The sequence below is a fragment of the Lepisma saccharinum genome, chromosome 13, assembly GCF_977018435.1.
Source record: "Lepisma saccharinum chromosome 13, izLepSacc3.1, whole genome shotgun sequence".
NCBI classification, from domain to species: domain Eukaryota; kingdom Metazoa; phylum Arthropoda; class Insecta; order Zygentoma; family Lepismatidae; genus Lepisma; species Lepisma saccharinum.
In genome coordinates, this window is record NC_139241.1 from 76330524 (window position 1) to 76350117 (window position 19594).

A 19594-nucleotide genomic window follows, 5' to 3' on the forward strand; every position below is an offset into this window, starting at 1 on the left:
AGTAGACAATAACTGATGATGTGCCTCTTTACCGGCACCAGCACTTTACGCTGGATTATCATGTCGACAAGAGCAAGACAATACATCTTTATGTCAAGAGAGGTCTTAGTGTCATTGTGTTCGCCCCTCTGATGTGTTGACCTTGAAGAGAATGAGAGATTCTAAAGAACTACAATTACTAAACTGTAAATGTGTAGGTGTACGTGTCCTTCATTAAGGCCAGTGGGGAAATTCAGGCCAATCGCCCGTCCTTTCAAAGTCCACAGTGGTAACCAAATTTCGTGTGTGTTACATATATGTCGAAACTAGTTCTTTGTGGGAGGAGGAGGCTGCACTGAGCTTGAATTTCCAAAAAAGCTTTTTCATTTATATATATATATATATCGATCTTACAGTTTTAATATTAGAAATACTTCATTTTTAAAGAGATGACTTTAAAATTTCAGTTTTTAGACTCGCTTTAAAAATACGGTTATTTTGTTTCGGTTTTAACACCTGTTTTCTTCATGCTTCCTTTCTAAAATTTTGATTTTTAAATTAATGTTTTCGATTATGATTTTAAAACAAGTTTTTTCCTACTCCGATGTGTTTCAAAATAACTTTATCCGATTTCGATTTCGAAAGTTTTCAACTTTGGTTTTATAAAAACTATTTTTATGTTTTCATGCTGTTTTTTTAGTTTATTCTTACAATAAATAATAAATTATTTCTTGAAAATGCAAAGTCTATAGTGTGAATAGCCACTTCGAGTACGCTGTAAGGTCGGTTCAGAATCTCTCGCATCGAAGGTTGCTGGTTCGAGCCCGCGTCTGACCATAAGTGTTCCTTTACACTTAGTTCGTAGCACCTTCTTGCTTATCTCTGTAGTACTTGTCCCAATAGTGCAGTCTTGCTTATCCTGTATTTCTCGTTCGGGCCTGTACAGTGGGATCCATGAGTATTACCGTGCAAATTGTCCATGACTATTTTCATTAATTTCTCTCTTACATCCTGTGTGTTTTTAAGTGATGGATTTTTATGTATGCTGGTGCAGAAGTTGTCAACAGCTTGTTTTGAGTTTTCTTTTAATTCTTGAAGCTCTTATTGGGTCAAATAAAGTGCACGAACATGGTGATGGACAATTTGCACGGTAATACTCGTGGTTCCCACTGTACCTAGTATTACTTTTTGTACATATTTTCGCGATAATATGAATAACAGCGAAGAAGCAACACAGGATATTAACGGTTTCTGGTTCTGGTGAATTATGTGTTTCGCTCTCCTGCTGACTACAACAGCTGTAAAAATGTAAAAACGAAATTGCTCTCCACACATCACATACGACGCTCTACAACACCGACCAGCTGTTCTGCGTTCTGAGCGGTTCCGGGTTCATATTCCCGTGAAATACAATCCGATCTTCTTATCCCTGCACCGTTACGAAGCATCTGACGATCGAGAAGTATTGGAACCGTTATCATCAAGATTCCTTCTGTCTGTTTCCACCAGGCTATCGTAATTTTCCCACGAAGACAATGCAATGGGTGAAATGAAGTGGGCATTCTTCTATGTTACCTCTGTGGAATTGAAAGGTGATTGTTAGATTGGGCAGGATTGAGAGTTCGTGCCTTATGGAACATGTCGATACAAGAGGTCGTGGATTTGGTTCGTGATAGTGTCTTGATCGGTGGTGTGCAACACTGATCTAAGATGGCGTCGAGAAATTGTCTCCTCGAGTTGCTGATCAGATCGAAGATGAGCGATGAAGCTTAGAAACGCCAGATATAGGTGAGTAATCGCGTTATGGTTTAGTAAATGACCTGTTTCGAATAAGCACAAGAGCATGGAAAGCTTCTCGTATAAATATTGTCTGAAATATGTATTCGTTTACGTGCAGGGCGGGTAAATGAGGGTGAGTCAATTAAAGTCAATGAACAATCATTAGCTGTCGATGTGATCTCACAATGGAGGCACATAAGGGGAAATATGACAAATATAACACGCTAAACTGCACAAACACACTGCAATGTAACCAAATAACATTAAAAAATCCAGTAACGTGTAGTATGCATTCATTTCCGGCGTTCATTCGCACGGCTTAACGACTGACTTGTTCAAACCATCCGCTTGGCGGCGCTAGTAATTTCCGAACATTTTAGACGCTAGTGGCACATCCAATCCAAAGAATTGTACAGGGGTGATTTAAAGATAGTAGCGTTGGAATACGTTTTGGAACCATCTTCGTGATGATAAAGATGATATAACATTTACGCGTAATGTAGAAATACTTAGTATATTCACACTCTAAGAAAACCCAAACTAGGGGTCCCATCTGAGAAATATTGAGACCGGACGTGGAAGATTGTGTAAAGGAAGATATCAAAGTTGAGGCTGGAGAGAAAAAGTGGAATGAGTTGAAAATGAAGACTTCATAAAAATAATTATAAGAAGAAAGACCATCAAGGTCAATGCAATGATTGAAAAAGTCTCTGCATGTTGACAGGAGGCACACATTGGTAAATTCGGATGTTATGTATTTGTATGTAAGCTTTACTCACATGTACTCATTCTCTCCTCTGTTTTATTGTCCTTCTTTCTTCTACATCTCTCTGCCTGTGAAGCTCTCTGTCAAACACCACCCAGAATGTTTCCTATAGTTAACGGCACGAAATTAGACCAGACAAGGTCATACCACCTACCTACAGTGTTGCCAATAAGCAACAATTTTAATTTCGGATAAAAATTCCGAAAGAAAATGTTAGAGAATAGTAGACACAGTAAAGTACATGTTCATGTATTTTCTTAAATGAATGAGAAGACAAGGGAAGGCGCTTGACCTTGAGTGGTATAATTTCGTGCTTGACAACTTATAACACCATTTCCCAATGATAAACATTAATGTGCCGAATCATTCATAGGTGGCACGATTTCAGTCTTCTAGAAATATAAGTAACTAATAAAGAGATATTTTAAATTTGGAAGCTAGACATTTTTACGCTATTTTTGGATATTTAAGAAGGTTATCACGGAACTAAGGATATTGGTTGAACCTTATTATTTTAATTAAATTGCTACAAATACCATTCCTATTCCCTTGTGTAAGAAACTTATTTTAACTTAAAAGCATAAAACGCTTACACATGTATTATGCCCTCAATTATTAAGTCTATGATATTATCAAAAATTGAGCACCCTAATTCTTACGTGCACAAAATTTGTAGTTTTCTGAGTTTGGCAGGGTTGATGTTCGAACACAAATTGATGAAGGACATAGGCTGTCAATTACAAGATACAATGAATTTGTCCGGATAAATAGCCATATATTAAATAGAATTATCGATTGCTTAAAATTCTGTGGTCGACATGAACTTGCTCTACGAGGACATAATGAAAGAGAACAATCTTTAAACAGAGGCATCTTCCCAGATTTATTATCCCTTCCTTCATAGAAGAGGGGAAAACTAAAGAGGGAACTCCGTGTTCTTTATTGTAGTGAAGAGCTGAAAAATATAAACTCTTATCAGTAGATTGCATTCATTTTTTATTTAAAATTATTTAGAGGGTACCTTTTCAGAAACAATAAAAATGACAAATATAGTTTTAATAACTCCAGTGGCAACAGCTGAATCTGAACGATGTTTCAGCACATTGAAGCGTATTAAAACCTGCTTAAGAAATGCAATGGGACAAGACAGACCAAATGCCTTGGCACTTGCTTACAATAGAGAAAGAATACCTTTCAAACATAGAGGGCTTCAACGAAAAAGTAATAACAAAATTTGCTGACCAGAAGAACAGGAGTCAACGTTCGTAGAAAGGTATTTTTCACAACAATACCTGTTTCTTTTGTAATCATGTGAATTGTCATTATATTTTAAATTCTTTCAAAAAATAAGTGCAGTTTTGTAGTTTAAAAGAAGATAAATACCCGTTTTTTTTGTAATTCATACATTGTCATTACATTTTAAATTATTTCAAAAAAGTAAGTCCAGTTTTGTAATTCATGTAATTTGTCATTACATTTTAAATTCTTTCAAAAAAGTAAGTCCAGTTTTGTAGTCTAGAAGAAAAAATACCTATTTTTTGTAATTCATGTGAATTGTCATTATATATTAAATTCTTTAAAAAATAAGCCCCGGCAAAATTTGAGGCCACGAGACGCCACTGACAACAACAACAAGAAAGACATAGTGAACGCTCATTTCAAAAATAACTTTACCTGACGTCAAAAAACTAGTACCAGTGAACACATTAGGAGTCTGATTGATTAACCTGCTACATACTCGCCTTGGGGGATTAGCACAGACCGAAAGTATGCCACTTACGCTCCTAGAAGGAAGGAAGAAAGCGTGTTAGCGATAAGGAGATTTTCAAGAACCACTTTTCTCTTAGCAAACCCTCTCAAAGTTTTGCTTTCCTAAGAATCTGAGACGAAAAAAAGGAGCGAAAAAAGAATTATCAGAGTCACCAAAGCGTATAGAACGAGCTGTTTAATCTAGAAGGTTAATTAAACCTCTCATATATTTATGCAGGGAATCATAAATGAATACATTACCTCAACACGGATATACTTGAAAGCGGGAGTTGGTAAGCCTATCAGAAATCGTGCGCAGTAAAAGTTCTATTTGAAATACACTTATGTTCTTTCCGTTACATGAAGGAAGAAATCGTAAACGACTATGAGAATTATTAGCTGACAAAGGATTTCGCATACTTTACCCGTGTCCAATTTTCCGTAAATTAGCGAAAGTACAAACAAAGTTTATTGTTCTTTGAGGAACTGTGCCAGTAGAAGAAATGTGTTTGTGATGTTGCCTTATGTATAAAACATGCGACAACTTTCAGAATTCTTGCATGGTTTTTATCGTATCAGGAAAGACAGCGTGTCGCGGGCATTTGTTTAGCTAATGTGAACTTCCTTTTTTACTGATAAGAGGAAGATATCTATATCGGAATCGTTTGTGCATGTCTGTATTTACATCTTATCGTAGGGTGTTCATTTGCATAATGGGGGAACTCTCGATGTGTTTTCTAGTGTTATTTCAGTGGCGGACTAATGACCTCTAGTGTGGCTCTTTCAGATCTGTTGCTCGTTCGGCTCATTGAAGATAGACCTAAGTATAAAGAATTAAAGTAGTTATTGGATAATTCCATAGAAGTGTACAACAAAGTGAGTTTTAAAAAGATTTTTTTACCATCTCATTGAAATACAAAATGATGTTGGTAAATGTTCAAAAAACAAGAATCAGCAAGACATCAATGCTTGAGCAACAATATGGCAACACTGTCAGATGGAGTGTGATTAATTTGTGATTATTACTTGATTGTTTACTTTTTCAACATTTTAGCTGTTGGGGTATGAAATTGTCCTTTTTTGTGTGAAATTGGAAGAAAATTCAAAGTATTAAACTGCATTATAAAATTGGTTCCATTCATGTAGTGTGAGTCACATTTAATTACTAATTGGAATGTAAATTATCAATATGCATCCAGTATCATATTTTTGTACCAAAGTATAGTTTAACACTTCTACTTGAAAATGCAATAAGAAAAGTATTTCTTGCCTATGCAACATAAGATATACGATGCCTAACAATTACAGAAGGGTGTCAAATGTAGTGTGAGTCACACATGGAAATAAATTCGCACCTTTTAAACACTGGAACGATAAGAAATTATTTCCGTCATTGAGGCATGTCCTCTTTATTCCATAGTAAACTAGTGAATCTGTGAATTTGAGATATTAATGAATATCCACCATATTTAATTAATTCTCGTGGTATTAAATCAATATTAGATGCTTTGTTATTTTTAACATTTTTAATACTGTAACATCTCTAATATCAGAAATTGTAGGTTGGGGTTGGTGTTTTAAGTCCACTTTATGCACAGTAAGGCTAATCGGGACTGGACCTACAGTTTACAGTAGGATCCGAACCACTAGGTGCCTCTACTGGGTATCGAACCTGGGGCCCCTTGATTAAAGGGTGACGTCACTACCACTGCACTATCAGGTCCTGGTAGGTTCTCCAAATAGTCAGCCGTGGCAGAGTGTCTAGCACACCGCGCTACAACGCCAGGGGTCCTGGTTTCGAATCCCCGCCTGGGCATAGATGTTCTTTGTCAGTGTTCCCTCATAAATTTCACCATGCCATGCTCATTCTCATCTTCGATATTAGCCGAAAGTGGCAGAAAAAGCGAAGCTCATTTTTTTTAAAAAAAATTGTCAGCGCCCTCTCGTTAATGGGGCGTTCGGTTGCGGGTTCGATCCCGAAATTTTTTTAGTGTTGACGGCGGCGATGGGACTCGATGCGCTGACCACGCGTCATCCAATGAAAACACCTCTCTGGCATGCCCTGTCCCTCTAGAGGGCTGTTTGATTTTTTAAACATAAATTTAGAAACGTAACGACACCTATGTTTCTCTTATTCAACTGCAACAATGCCTTTTGTTTCCATGTGAACCTAATTCCCAATAGGCTCGAGTCCAAGGTTGATAACAGAAATAAGGTTCAGTTGATTTTGGAACAAAATAAAATTTTGTAAAATGCAGGAACCAGATTTTGTTTTCATATTCCACTATTTATTCTGAAGAATTAATGGTTCCACCGTTTTCAAAATTCCAAAATTTAGATTTTTATGAGAAACGACACACAACTTAAACTTTGAATAAACTTTTCCCTTTTCTTGAGCGAGGCATGTAAAACTTAAACTTTATAGAATGTAAAAATAATAATTAAAACAGTTGTGTTAAGTAGGACATCTAGTGGATCTTCCAGATGTCGCCGTTCGGCTTTTCCCGTTTCGCCTTAAAACCGGAGAGACGGAAATAAGTCACGTGAGGGATATTACAGAGATGGCTTTGTAGCAGGCGCGGCTCGTGCATAATTTTCCTGGGGGTTCACCAAAATTATGCAAAGTGGACTTATCTAAACCTTTTGAGACACTACACGTTTTGGTTCGTAGAGATAGTTCTGGGAAAATTATCAAATTTTGGCCGGTAGATTACTGACAAAGTTGATTTGCTTTATGTTCAGATAACAGTGACAGCACCAAGGAGTGTGCGTGTAGGGAACGATCATTTTAATTTAAGATTTTCGTATGGTATTGTATTTAGGGGTATCTCAAAATTCAGAAAATATTCTCGCCTCAATTTTGCCTCTTCCACTCTTGCCAACTCTTTTCTGGTCCCACCACTGTCAAATAGACTGTATTATTGGAACTGGATCCTGAACCTACAGTTAAAAAATACAAATCTCTGCCTGCTAAAATGAGTATGTATCAGTAATCGAACCCAAGACCCCTTGATTACAAGATAATTCTTATATAACTATTCGAAAGTATATCGCTAAATCAAAGCGATTAGATTCTATTCTATGCAATATGTTAACTTCTCGCACAGCAACAACTACACTCCTTCCAATACACAATCCACCTCACTTCACTCAACGTATCACTATGCCATATATATTTCAATCACCAGCCATGCATTTCAAAACAAACTAACAAGTATGGAGACAATGACACGTAACAAAGTTAAATGCGCGCGTCCCTTCGAACACCCTCTCGCGCTAGAGTATAACTGATCGCACGAAACCCAAACAACTTTTTGGTCGTCTTCTGACGTAAGTGCGAAATGCCTTCATTGTTAGGTTAGGCTTGAATAAATAGTAAATACTAGATTTTTGGTCAAGCCCCGAAAATTGCAAATGTACCATATATATTCCAAGACAACTAAACCTAAAAAGCCTAACATGTCAACGAAAGCATTTAGTCTGACGTAAGAAGACCAAAAGGTTGTTTAAGTCTTGTCCGATAAGCGACCACTCGCCCTCGCGCTATTTTTGACTTTTCGGCTCCTTCCACCTGAAGTGTTTCCATCTTAAAGATGAAAACTCTGAATGTGTAGGCAAGTTGTTTTTAATGATATTTATCTTATTTGTCCCATCATCTTTACTTCTAGCTTTCGTTCGGTGTTACCTCTACATTTATATTACACCCTCTTCATTAATCTAATAAGTCTTGCAAAATATAAAAATTCAAAGAGAATGCCAAATGAATTCAAATTGAAACACATAGTGCAACACTGGAAGAGAGAAGAGCGTGATTCACTCCAGCTCGCTGGTGATCCTACGAACTGCGCATGTCCGTTTTGACGAGACGAGCTTCCTCCAATCTCAGACTGCATGTATTTTCGCCATATGTACGCGTCGAGCTTCTGCTAGCCGTCGTAAGCATTTAGCATGGTAGGGGTTGACTTGCGGAGGTTCAGCGGAGACTTTGCACGAAACGGAACTAGAGGGAAGCTGAGTGGCTCTGGCCCGCGGTTTCTCCTTCTCACTAAGAGAATTTGGCACTCTACGCTTATGAACATCTCAGTTATTGTTTATTTTGTATATTACTGGGGGTTCACTGCACATTTGCGCTATACAGCCAACCGCGCCTGCTTTGTAGAATTAAATATCAATATAATATAGGCAGGCTTAGTTATCAAATCGGTTACAAACCTATAGTAAACATTTGGTATATGCATTCACCTGTGCTACTGTTGTTTACAAAGTATTGAAATTGTTGGAAGCTGGAAATCAAGTCAAGACTTGAAACGCAGCGAACGAATCAGAGATTTGAAACGCAGCGAACGAATCAGAGTTTTGAAACGCAACGAACGAATCCGAGGTTTGAAACGCAACGAACAAATCCGAGCTTTGAAACGCAACGAACGAATCAGAGTTTTGAAAGAGAGTTAAAAATGTGAATATGTTTCTTGGATGCATAGGCGTGCGCAGATCCTCTGATTAGGAGGGAGGGGGGGCAAAAGCCATGATGAAAGTTCACTCGGGGAAAGAAAAACAGGGGCTTATATACCGTGTCATTATCCAGACTCTTTTTCTCCCAGAATTTTCCATCTGGGGGGGGGGGTGAATACGTAGGAGTAACTTGATAGCAGAAAGGGGATACTTGCCCTCTAAAATTTTCAGGTTACTTCAAATTTACAAATTAAGAGCATTTTTGTTGACCTCATGGGATAAGAGTTCTTTAGCGAAACAGTCCGGGCACTATTGTCATGGGATGAAAACGTTTCGATTCTGTTTCGCCAAAGTTAAGCTCTTAGTTTGATTCTGCGCTCCCCACCAAAGTCAGGCCCCAAGTTACGCCCATGGGGGTGCAAGTTCTTATTTAAGGGGTTGCAATTGTAAACTTAGAGCCAAAAACAACCGTAATATTTGTTAAAAAAAATTTAGGTAGTATTGAGGAAATTTTGGGTGGGGTTGCAGGTGTGCGGGTAAATAATTGCACATGATTTTTTTCCAGCAGATTCAAAACAAATATCAATTTGAATGATATATTTATTTTGCAGCCACATAGATGCAGCACAATTAACGAATATAGTACGCGGGAGTGTTCATAACAAGAAGTTTGCTAGAGAACGAAGTGAGATAGTCAAATTACATAGGAAATAATTCACCAATACTCTTCGCCATAGTCTTGAAAATACTTGATTTTCCTTTAGAATATATTATTGTTTAATAACGGCGATAAGATTTCTCAACACTAAGGTAAGTCTTGAGGCTTTTCTGGCGATGAATGATGAAAATATTCTCTCGGGCTATCGACCAGGTAAGTTGCGGAAAAGATTCCAAGCTTTCGAGAACTAACGTCACTCTCATCTTCAGGGTAGAAGTGATAAGATAAGAGTGACGTTAGCTCTCGAAAGCTTGGAATATTTTCCGCAACTCACCTGGTCGATAGTTCGAGAGAATCTTTCTTTTCTTCTGAACACTAAGTTTGTAAGTGAGAACATTAGGAGGGTGGATGTGTTTGGATGGGGGGTTTGCTTGTATGGACCAAAATAGGAGCAAATGCAGTGCCTATGCAAATTATTCTAGTGGGGGGGGGGGGCTGTATCACTCCACTTCTCCACACTTTGAGGCACTGCGTGCCCCCTGAGAAAAAAATCTACGGGAGCCCTTGTAGCGGAATCTTAACACTACTTCGTTGTGTCTGCTGCCAAGAAAATCCAAGAAATATTATGGTAGGAGATTTGAAATGTGTAAACACTAGTGGAGGCAGGCACTTATGCAAGGGGGGATTAGGGGGCTCGAGACCCCCCCCCGAAAGTTTTCGGTTTACACTAGATACAATGAGATTCTTTTGTTTCTTGTGGTGTGAAATAAAATAATGTGACGTTAATTTAAGGAGAGAAATACTTATCAAGGCAAGACGGAGAATGTTTTATAATCCTGTTGTTGATAATATTGCACGTAAACTTTTCTTGCTCTTTCGGTGTTGTCGCAGCGAACTTGAGCACTATGTAGAGACTGAACAGTGTTAGCCTAATTGCCGTAACCTCACGTTCCTTTTTCACAGAAACTAATGTGAGGATAAAATTTTAACATAATTTCTAAGTATTCGTCTCTTTAGCACAGGATTTACTACCATTGTGACGATATTTATATAATTTAAATAAAGTAAACAATTGAAAATCGCTATTTGTACAACTAACTCGAACACAATACAAGGCCATATTACTACAGGTGAATCCCTCTCATTAAAAAAATCTTCAGGCTCAGTTCTTTCATGTTTTCTAATGCACATTACATCACAAAATGTAATATTGTACATACCTGGTTTGCTTCTTAATAGTTAATACTCAGTGTGATTTATAAAGTGAAAAACATCTTTGTTACGTTAGTATTGATTGGAGCGGATAAGGTGCAAAATTATGGTCGGAAAGGGGGGAAAGAAGGTTCTGAAAATGTGTTCAAAAATGTGCTGATAAAATGCCTTTATTAAATGATCTCTCTTTTTCTGCGCCTTCTGTGTGTAATTCGCGCGGACCGCGTAGAGAACTGTGTATATAATGAGCGCGGACCGCGTAGAGAACTGTGGTTCTGCCGAATACGTTTTGTTGAAGTTTTTGTTTTCTCTCGCGGGTTTTGCTACATTATCTTGGGAACTATTGGGGCTGCAATGATTATATTATACCATTTAGTAGCTCTCGTTCCGCTCTACAAAATGAGACTATAGGGTTTTATGTAGCTGCTCAAGGAGAGTTAAAATCATTTATTTTTCTGTCCAAGTTTTTAACAAAACATGAAAGAAAAGGAAGGGAAAAGGTGCTGAAGAATCAAAGAGCAGGTAAAAATGTGTTAAATGTGCTAATCTCACGAAAGGTGCAACAAAGTGTGTTCATTTTACTCAGGCCCGTACCCAGGGGGAGCAAGGGGTGCCAAGCCCCCACCCCTCGAGCCATGAAATATTTTTATGCAAACCTACAAAAATAACATGGATCATTTTTAAGATTTTGCAAGAATTTAGATTTTCTTCTTGTATAAATGAATGGGTTGTCTCTCGAGAGAGAGGCAGACTGCAGAAGTCTGCAGTCTACTATATTTAGTAATATTAGTTTTAGAACCATTTATGCGAAGCTACTAAATGTTCCAATTCGGTCGGGACAGTTTACCATATTTACTCCCTGTTTTGACTGTTTTCGAACTGCAGTCTTGATGAGGAAATGTCTTATTTTGGTGGTTAATTCACATTCAGACATGTTCTTAATTATAATGATCATTCCATTGCGTTGGTGGTCACATTCGGGGTACGAATTCCCATGGCGGAAGAGGGATCTCCCACCTTCCCACCAACGATCTTGTTCTATTAAAATTTTTCCCCCATTAAAATTTTCCGATGGTAAGAGTTTGTGGTATGACAACAAAGATAAGCAAATAGTTTGGACTTCAAACATACTCTACTAATAATAACATCATAAACACATACAAACAATAACAAAGGATGATGTCAGCCTGTGTGCGCATGTTGCATACATCTCTAGTTCTCTCTCTCTTTAGGGCTGGTAACAGCATGGGGTAAAAACGTACTTCTACAGCCATAGATAAGATTTTAAAATATATCAAATTGGACTAGTAAGAAATGGAACCCTAGCTGCGAAGGGGGTTGTCATTGTCACCCTAGCCCCTGGAACATAGAAATTAGACCGACCTGTTATTTCTCCTCCATTTCTCACCTGCTTTCGTCGGGAATAAAACATAGCACTTACATGTTAATTTAATAGGAAACTAATGTCTTCTTAAAGTTTCTCATTTTTTGTCCCTCCACCTAGTTATCTTTAATTTGCAATCGATTTTGCAGATGTGAACAATAACACACACTGCTCCAATGAAGATGATATGGGATGTACAACCGAACCGACTGTCCTTTTATTAGACACATTTCTTGAATGCTGAGTTTTATTTTCATCGGATTCAACGGGAAATAACATAAAATTTCTACAGTGTCTAAGTAACCTACATCTAGGTAGGGGGAGGGGTGCAAATTCGGTGCGGGGGGTGCGAAAATCATTCTCGTCCTGGGGGCTGAAATCTACAGCTACAACTCGGATAAGGAAATATTGCCTTTCCAGAGAACATTAATGGATTTACACAATTATAAAACCTAACACAATGAAAGTATGAAAATGGAATTATCATTTTTAATAAAAGCAATAATTCAATAATATCTAACACTTATTAAAAACATATTACCTATCTTCTAATTTCTTGACATTTTGAAGCAGTCGTTAAAGGACTTAATTTGCTAGTTCATAAATGTAGCAAATTAATTTGTTTATATATGTTTATAAATATAAATATATAACAATAATTAATTAATGATATTAATTAATTATTTAATAATGGACAAATATTTCATGACTATATATATCCAAGATTTCGGGCTTGGCCCCCCTCCCCTCAAAAAAATCCTGGGTACGGGCCTGATTTTACTTGATTTCATATCCTAAAGTACAATGATTTAGAGAGAGTCTTTAAAACAGTGATATTATTTTAATGTAGTTTCAACATTTTATATTTTTGAGTGCCCTTTAGACGGGGCCAGGCCCACCTGGCACCCCCGTGCGCGCGTCTATGCTCCTCAGCCCTTGCACGTAATACGAAATTCACGCAATACTCTTTAAAATCTTATAACTGTAAAGACGCCGGAAGATGTCGCTACTTACCATTAAAATATTGCCAGATCCACACATGCTCAACACTTGCTATCCTTGTTTCCAGTATTAGCAGAACACTGTGTAAAACAACGCACGATTACGACACAAATATCCCCACCAAACACGCACACTGAATATCGCATTGGTCATGCGGTAAGTGGACACATGATCCACATTGAAACTGACACTCGAAACCTCGTTTCACGTCCGTCGGCAGGCAGTTGCTTTCTGGTGCCTCGCTCTGGCGAGCAGACGACAGAGCCTTGAACTTGATATTGTGGCAGTGTTGCCAACCGCAAAGTTTAATATATCCCTGTTTCAAGGTGATTTTTTAAAGTTTGGCTCGCTTTCTTGTGGCCTCGTCTCGTATCTCGTAATAATCGATACAAAAGTGTAAGGAAAGAAATGTACTTGCTAAAGAAACCAAAAATATAAGTCCGTGCAAATGAAACAACATGTACCTATGTGTTATCTATAAACGGGGGGTGACTATCAATTGTTGGCATTCAAAATGTTTACCTTCGTTTCTTCGAGGAACGATCGTTTACATTCAAAAGCAAATAAAAGGACTTGACATGTTTTATTTTTCTATTATTTATTCTATTATCGCAATATTAAAGACTTTTCATAGTCGAAGGACTTCGTCACTTCTGGCCATTCGTCGTATTCTAGGATAGCCTAGTGGCAATTCCCCCTCTGTCTATAAATAATCCCCGTGTGTCTTAAAAAAAAGTCGTACAGCGATTGTGATTCGTTCATATAATGTGCACACTTATTCATATGGAAATAAATGTGACATTCAAAGTACAATAGACGTCCCCGATGATGTTAGTGGTAGCGTTGTCGCCTTGTAATCAAGGGGTCTCGGGTTCGATTCCCGGTGGAGGCACATAGTGGTTCGGATCCCACTAAAAACTGTAGGTCCAGTCCCGATTAGCCTTACTGTGCATAAAGTGGACTTAAAACACCGACTCAATCAAACTGCAAGTTCCTGTCTTGGCTCGATATTACAGACGCTTGTCTCGTACTCGTCTCAAATTTCGAGACGATATCGAGACTACGATGTAAGCTGACAGGCGTGAAGTTTTTTTCTGTGAAGATTGATCCCCCCTCTCTCCCCTGCGTAGAACAACCAAATCAACTCCAATAATACATTTTGATTTGTCCCTGCCCATACAGCACCAATCTCCCAGGGATATCCATTAGATATCCACAATCTCCAGATCAGATCCATGGATATTATGGATATCCAATGGATGTCCATTAGATATCGATTTATGGATATCCAATTCTGGATAACCTTGGGACGTCCATTGGATATCCAGAATTGGATATCTGAAACTCGACCAATTCTTGATATCTAATACACAGCCAAACGAGTGTAGAACTGGCTGTCAGAAACAATGTCCAATTCCGAATATCCAATACGTCGTCAGATCTCTTCCAAAACTGGATATCCAAAACACATTCAATTTTGGATATCCAAAACTTATCCCGATCTTGTCCAAAACTGGATATCCAAAACACCGGGACTTTATGAACACCCTGTATATATTTATTCATCAGAAATAACGTGAGTTTGTTTTACAGTGTGTGTATAGGTTAATGGCCTAGCATCGCTTCCTGTACTGCCAGCAAATAATTTCAAATATGCTCGATACGTTCCTTCATTGGTTTAAGCAGAATTTGTTTTTCGGAGGGGCTGAAATTGTGACTAGATATTACATAGTTACGTTATAGGTGGAAGGGGTGGAAATACTATAAAATATTTTGTAATTGCCTAATTACCTTCGTCTTAGACATTTACCACTTCGGTATTTCCTGAGTTCCTACTACTTTCATTTGGAAATTTTGATTTTCTCAAAATTTCAGAGACGGCTGTAGCTCCATCAGCCCCCCCTTGCGTACGCCAGTGAGTACCATTAATTCCTCCGAAAACTATGTGAACATCTGAATCCATACGTTTTCTTCAGTTTCGCATCGTCTGAAGCTCGATACCCTGTGGAGGCACATAGTGCTTCTTCGTATTCCACTTAAAACTGTAGGTCCAGTCCCGATTAGCCTTACTGTGCATAAAGAGAACTAAAGAACTCAAATGACTTTTCGTCTGTGTCGCACGAATAGGATTTGAGAGTTTATTTTCCATCGAACTTACATGTTACAAACATATAAAATTGGAATGAACGATTGTTTTTCGTTAAACGCCATCTTGGTTAGTTGAATTTATGAACAAGAGATGGCTCTGTATCTTAAAATACATACACAGCTCAAAATTGAGCATTGGTTACCGCTAATGCACATAGTACTTTTGAAGTAATCGTATCTAAATTGTGGTTCAATTTCTGTATGTTACTAAACTTAGCTTCTATACACGGTAGGCTGCAACACTTGGAGGCTCTTTCAGCAACCAATGAAGATGTATATACTTCAATATTGTTATATTCAATCCCTATATATAAAGACTATCCATTAGCACTCTCGGTGCATTGCTTATGTTATTCTCATTCTTTCACACCGGTTCATACATAGATTGGTTATAATAACCAAAAAGAAGCAGTAATCCCTAAGCGATATACTTGGCAACATTGCTCAAGGAAGCAGGCTCTATCTACTGTGGCTACAACGGTAAAAAAGAGGACAGAGGAACAGGTGTGCTAAACAAAGAAGCATCGGCGAGGGAAGACGTCTGATCCGGAAGGAAGAATTATGGGATGAGAAGCAACGCATAATCACTGTTTATTTACCGCATGTGGTTATCTGAAGCGGCATCTGACCTTTATTTTATGATGCGGAGAGTGATCTTGAATAGATAGCGAGCACAATCAAGCTTTTTCCGTGTGGTAAATGCGGTGATTACTCGGTGGTGAGTTACCGATCCATGCAGGTCTTGATAAAGCGATAGTCGTTTTTTTTTTTTCGTTTGTCGGTTACTTTCGTGCTGTGTCCGCGCTTCTTTTGTGAATTTCGATACTTATGCACGGTCAGGAAGAGGCAGAGGTGTCAGGTAGAAAGGAACTGCACAGGGTGATTCAAAAAGGTGTAACACTTTTACAAAGCATTTCAACCAATGTGCATTGTTTTAAACCACTTTAAATAAATAATTTACAGGATAATGTACATAAGAATTTTGTAGATATCAGAATCAATTTTGGTGATTTAACTTCCCAGGTCATGTTTTTGTCACACTCTGTCTCAGGTCCGGTCTCACAGACCTCTATTTTAAAATAAATATTAAGAAAATACTTAACAACTGCTGAATACTATAGGAATGCTTCTGTTGTTAGGTTAGGTCAATTAGGTTAGGTTATCTTAGCATAAATACACTATAAATGTATTATTTATGCTAAGAGATCTAAATCTTACAAGCCGAACCTAACACCTTAGGCATTTAACCCTTAACTCACCACGTGCGGTCTCACAGACCGCTAGCATTTATTGTTATTCTGTTGTTGATGCGTAGGGGTGGGGTCTGATCCCACATCACTTCCTAAAGGATCCTCAAACCATTTTAAAATAGCATCCTCAAAATCAGGGTCTGTAACACACACAGTAAACGATGGCCCGGGTAATGAATCCATAACACACAGGCCCAGGTCCGGTCTCGGAGACCGCTAAGCACGAACAAAAGCTGTAAATATCGTTCAATTGGCTACTGACGACGTATACGGGTTCGGGAAGAGACAACTAGATAGCGCTGCAATCGCATCACTACGCATAAACAACAGAATAACAATAAACGCTAGCGGTGTGTGAGACAGCACGTGGGAAGTTAAGGTTAAACTTGAAATCATTTAATAGTGTTTTTTAGGCGCTAAGAAAGGAAAAGAAAGTAAACAAAATATATGTGCTGATCGTATGAAGCTCATAGGAAAGGAAATGTAATATATGAACTTGAAACACACGTAAATTTCTCTTGAAATGAATCTCAATAATTTTTATGGGCAAAAAAGAGCAAACATTTTTTTGTAGAAAAATATGCAAAATACTAATCATGTTAAACAGTAATTAGTGTCATTATCATTAAACTACTGTATAAACATGGCAGCTGATATTTTGCAAACTACCATCGAAGAAATTGCCGAACCTCAGCTACAAATACTCAATATTTTAAGTTACAATTATAGAGTACATCCAGAATGTTTTATTTTCATTAGAAGAAAAGTTACTAAAATTTTTATAGTTTGACTAACACACTCAACAAACATTTCCATAGTAGGTTCATATATACAGTATGAGAAACAGAAAAATGTATGTTTACATATATATACTTTATTTACTTTAATCAAACTGTTCAAATATATTACAGGGCCGTTTACCAGAAAAAGCCGTTCTATAAAAGAAACATATATCTATATGTATGGTGCCAAAAACCATACAAGCAATTTTTAAGCGTGGTTTAAAAAAAACGGTTTAAATTTGAAAATAAAATCAAAAAATATTTTTAAATAAGAATCATTATTTTTATCTACCCTGGTTGCAACTGATTTGAACACAGTAATTTTATAGTCATCCGTAGTAAGAATGAGACACTTGTATCCTAAAAAACTCGCTTCCCTGCAAATCGTTGTGTGTGTTGTTTAATTCTATGACAGTGGTAGAAGTTGCCATTGAAAATTCGCTATTGAAATCGACTTACCGCCGTACAGTTAGGCAACACGTATAACACGTTGCAGGTAAGCCATTATTTCAGGATCTATGTGTCTCGCATTTTCATTGCCGGTGAGTGTACTTCACATGAATGGAAGGAAAACTTTCGACATTCCATTTCATCAATACTGACTACTCAGTTGAAAATGACATTTTAGCTGATAAGTTTTGGACACGCGAAGCTGCCTGCGGTCTATCACCACGAAAGAAACTTACATAATTCTTTCTATTCATGTACAAGGCCTCCCCGATGGCGTAGTGGTAACGTCGTCGCCTTGTAATCAAGGGGTCCCGGGTTCGATACCCGCTGCAGGCACGTATAGGCTCGGATCCCACTTTAAACTGTAGGTCCAGTCGCGATTAGCCTATTTGTGCATAAAGTGTACAAAAAACAACAAATCAATCAATCTATTCATGTATAGGGTGGTCACAAAGTGGGCGTACCCCCTTTATTTTCGACACAACGATCGTATTAGTTGGATTACTTGATACGAACACATACCTGTGTCATTGATTAACCACTTCTGGGACTTCTTGGAGGCCCTTCAGAATGTTATTGAGGACAACGTCACTTCCCGGAAAATGGTCTTATTCACACTTGCATCGCTAAGTGTGCCACAATATGGCGCAGAGTTCGGCCTTGCTACGAGAAAGACTGTCTCCATACCGATGTTCCGGACACTTAAACCATCAGGTATGTCTTCATATCAAGCATTCAACCATAACCACCGTAGTGTCGAAAATACATGGGGGTACGCCCACTTTGTGACCTCCCTGTACAGTACGAAACCGCATTGTAGTTCACTAAAACTTCAAGGCGTTGTAGAAAGGTGATAATCTTTTCGAATTACCCTGTATATTAATTGCCAAGATATTCTTTTCTAAAAATAAGGGGTTGGCACAAGGAAACCATCCTGTCCCCTGTTTAGCGTCGCTACTACGTTAGGGGCTTGACCAATAGAGTTGGTTTATCCAGTCCACCAGGAGCGTATATTGTAGACTAGCTACGCTATCTGCGAAGCCTGAAGTCTAGAGAATAAAATACAGGAGAATAATCGATCACAAATTTTAAATAATATTAATTCATATCAGTGAGATGATGATGATGCTGATTTGGTAACCTGATTTCCTATGAGTTGGCAACCTGATTTCTTATGAGTTGGCAACCTGATTTCCTATGAGTTGGCAACCTGATTTCTCATGAGTTGGCAACCTGATTTCTTAGGAATTGGTAAATTTATTTCTATTCATAGCCTAGGACCAATGACATAGTGAGATAGCCCAGACATTGGACTCAGTATACGCTACTGCAGTCCACTAACACAATTCCAATTGGGACATTCTTTTTTGTAAATGCACAGGGCGATTCCATTAATTCCCCACTTGAAATATTTGAAAGACAAAGTAAAATTATATTCTGTTTTGGCATGTTTGTAACCGCATGAGGATATACAAAGTAAAACATACCACGTTGTCAGTCGACCAACAATGTTGCCGCCTCGGAAAACTTTATTTTATTTTGTAAAAGGGAAATGTATACTTTTATACGTTCATAACTAAGAAAATTGATCTTTCAGCAAAGTTGCAAACTTTATAAGATACAGGGTTTCAGTTTATGTGGGAGCATCAAACATCGTGTCACAAGAAATAACAGAAGTTAAGATACAGTGGTCATAGCAATGGAATATAGTAGTACGGCATTTTAGGAAATGCAGGGTGATTCCGAAAATGTTAACACTATATGGGAAATAGAAAATTTGCTTAAAGGAGGAAACTTTGTTATAATGACACGAATTTATTTGTTTAGTATGTTATACAGTATGTTTAGTGTGTGGCAGTCTATGCAAACATGGATGTCACAGTAATTTATTCATTAAAGAAGTAAACGTACACGGTGAGTAGTACATTTTCCACTTCCCATATAGTGTTAACATTTTTCTGAATCACCCTGTATCGTGAGCTC

At 37.8% G+C, this 19594-nt stretch overlaps 1 protein-coding gene across 2 annotated transcripts in view; it reads right to left on the reverse strand.

The window, feature by feature from the left end:
• The window catches only part of LOC145997434 (uncharacterized), a 67840-nt gene extending 54649 nt beyond the window's left edge, over positions 1 to 13191 (reverse strand). For both annotated transcript variants that reach the window (XM_083134472.1, XM_083134470.1), the window contains exon 1: positions 12994 to 13191. The gene's annotated coding sequence lies outside the window, so the exon portion shown is untranslated. The remainder of the gene's footprint in view (positions 1 to 12993) is intronic.
• Between the last annotated feature and the right edge of the window lie 6403 nt (positions 13192 to 19594).